Raw genomic sequence first — 3,506 nt, forward strand, 5'->3', positions numbered from 1 at the left:
GAAATATACTTTGCAGTAGGCAGAATAAAGGGGCTTCCCAGGTGGTGCTAGCGGTAAAGGATCTGCCTTCCAAAGCAGAAGCAAGAAAGGCAATTTCAGTCCCTGGGTTGGGTTGATCCCCCGGAGCAGGAAATGGCAAACTACTCCAGCATTCTTGCCTGAACAAGTCCGTGGACAGAAAAACCTGTTGGGTTACAGTTCACTGGATTGTAAAGAGTCAAAGTGACAAAACACAGGCAGAATAAAATCCTCAAAAACTATGTCCTCATCATATTCCCAAGAACTTTTGAATATCCTAGCTTGCACTGCAAGAAAAATTACAATAGCAGAAGCAATGAGATTGTTAATTAATCTTAATTTATATATAATCTTATGAAGATTAGCACAGATTATCCAAATTGGACTAATGTAATCACAGTAACCCTTTAAAAGTGGGAAAGAAGAAGTGAAGTGAGATAGGCAGTTAAAAATGCTATGCACCTGGTTTTGAAGATAGAGGAAAGGCCATGAGCCCAGGAATGATGGTGGCCAATGTAAATAAAATAACAAAGGGGATATACTTGTCCTCTGGAGTGTCCATGAGGATCAAAGTCCTGCCAACATTTCAATTTTAGCCCAAAGAGACCCATTTCAGGTTCCTGACCTTCTAGAACTTCAAGATAGACATTCATTCTAAACTACTGTTGAGGTAATTTATTACAGGAGCAAGATGAATCTAATATAGATACTTGTTCAATCAGATGTTGTCCCTCTGAGCTGAGTTTAAGCTTTTCAATACAATCAGTGAGCTTCCCTTAAAAGGCATTCTGTGTTGAACTCCTATCTTAAATATAAGAAAATTAGAGTCAGTTTGGAGGAATTTTGAGCCATTAGCTGGTACAGGGAATTTCACATTGCCCAATGTAAATATTGGAGAAGGAAATGGCAACTCTTTCCAGTATTCTTGCCTGGAAAATCCCATGGACAGAGGAGCCTACAGGGCTATAGTCCACGGTGTCACAAGAGTCAGACACAATTTAGGGACTAAACAACAACAACAAATGTAAATATGGTTCTGACTCTGAAGTCTTGGAGAATTTAAGATAAAAAAGTAAAGCATTATCAAAATTAAGATCACACAGTCTATTTCACATCTTCCTGTTAAACTTTTTATATTCTATTTATGCTAATTCAAGCATTTATTTCTTTTTTCAAGCATTTATTCTTTCATGACTATCCTTCCACTTTCTCTCAAGTTTTCTTCTAAAACAATGGATGGGATTACAAATGAGACTGTGTGCATGTATATGTATGGATGAGTGTGGCTGTTTGAGAGAAAGGTGTATACAAATACATACATGTACTTCTAAACTTGAAAATTGTGGACTCAGCAAAGTACTTCTATACATTTCATTCATTTTTCACAACTTTCAAGTGAGTGAGAATTAATCATCTCACAGTTTCTTCTGAAATAAGCAAAACTAAGGCTCAGAGCAAATTGCATTATTAAGAGTGACATTAAAAATGAATTAAAATGTCTTGTGCACCTTCTGAAGTCATACACAAATTGAATAATGTTTTTATTTTTCTGAAATCCAGCAAATTGTATGCTTTTAAAATGTACAGTTTATTATATGTAATTACACTTTAATGAATTAGTTAAGAATTAAACATTTCTGTTGGTACATTGTTTAGTGTAGTATGTTAAGCACATGTAGTTGAGTCAAACCTAAAATTGGTGAGAGATAGCTCCTCTAACTAAGTGCTAACTCCTCTAACTAGTGGCAGTCAGCTCCATTGGCTCAGTCAGTGAAGAATGTGCAGGGGACCTGTGTTTGATCCGTGGGTCAGGAAGATCCCTTGGAGGGGAAATGACAACCAATTTCAATATCCTTGCTTGAGAAATCCCATGGACTGAGGAGCCTAGTGAGCTACAGTCCATGGGGTCACAAAACACAACTTACTGACTAAACCACCACCAGCTCCTCTAACTAGGAAGAAACAAAGTGTCATTTATGGATATAGTAAAGGTGAAATTTAAATACAACAGTTAACATCTGAGAACCCCTTTTTTTTTCTTGTAAACTAACCTGCATATATAAAAGGAAGAATTTGGCATAAAGTGGCTCAAGACAGAGAAGCATTACAACTTCACACAACATCATGGATGAGGCTTTATAACACAATATAGAGCCTGACAGCCGACCGTGGACCCATGAGGAGACAAATCAAAGCTCAAATAAAATCCCCATCATAGAAACCTATGTGATAATAAATCCATTGTTTTAGACCACTTGCTTTTAGGATGATTTTCTATGTAGCAAGAGCTAACTGATACAATAAGCAATGTGAACAAAACTGAGGGAAGTTAAAATAACATGCTGCTTTTTTCCTAGGCAATTGTTGTGATATTTGAATAGCATTCATGATTAACCTGTTATTCAAGTTTATTTCATACAGTTATGTTAGAAAGGGATTCCACTGAGGTTTCCTTTTAGGTAAGCAAGAAAGTTTTAAAGGATATGCCTGTTTGTACAAAACTTGTGATTGAACCACAGGACTGGATAGGAGTTTAAGCTCTCTAGTGAGCCACACTTTGTATATATGTGTGTGCATATTTATAAAATATAAATATTATATAAATTTATATAATATAAATATAAATCATATATATAATATAAATATGATATTTATATTATTCATACTTCCCTGATAGCTAAGTTGGTAAAGAATCCGCCTGTAATGCAGGATCCTGGTTTGATTCCTGGGTTGGGACGATACCCTGGAGAAGGAAAAGGCTACCCACTCTGGTATTCTGGCCTGGAGAATCCCATGGACTATACAGTCACAGAGTCGGACACAACTGAGCAACTTTCACTTTCATATTATTTGTTGACTACTCTTTTAGTGGAAATGACAGAACTTGGAATGGGTGAAATTCTTCATTTAGAGCAATGGAAGGAATCATATTTGTAAGCAATAATGGAAAACTTCAAGCAGAAACGGATATAACTAAACCAAACACTACTTCACCCAACAATAAACCCCTTTATGAACGAACACCATGAAAAACTAGTTTGCAAGGTAATAATCTGACATAAAGTTTTGCTACATCATGCTTAGAACACTATTTGAGTCAAGACCTTATAATGTCAAAGTCTTTATTGAAATTTGCTTCAGATAGACAATTGGAGATATACAACTGATGCTCCGTTTTGCCAGTAACTCCTGTAGCCAACATGGACACTGAACTAAATGGAGAACAGTACACTGTGAGGGAGTAAAATCAGATGACCAGTTATGAAACACACTCTCTGTTAATGTCTATGAATCCATTTTCAGATAGAGTAATTATGTGATGTTCCAAGTTATACTGAACTAAAAAATGATAAAGTGGCTTCATATGTGTCTCTTCTATGGAATTATGTAAATGCTTCTTTGTCCAGATTTTTTTTTCCTTTTTCCATATAAGTAGCACAATTCATGATTATACTTTTAGTAAAGTGAGAAAAAAATGACTCAGTGTA

The sequence above is a fragment of the Odocoileus virginianus genome, chromosome 3, assembly GCF_023699985.2.
Source record: "Odocoileus virginianus isolate 20LAN1187 ecotype Illinois chromosome 3, Ovbor_1.2, whole genome shotgun sequence".
Classification (NCBI taxonomy): domain Eukaryota; kingdom Metazoa; phylum Chordata; class Mammalia; order Artiodactyla; family Cervidae; genus Odocoileus; species Odocoileus virginianus.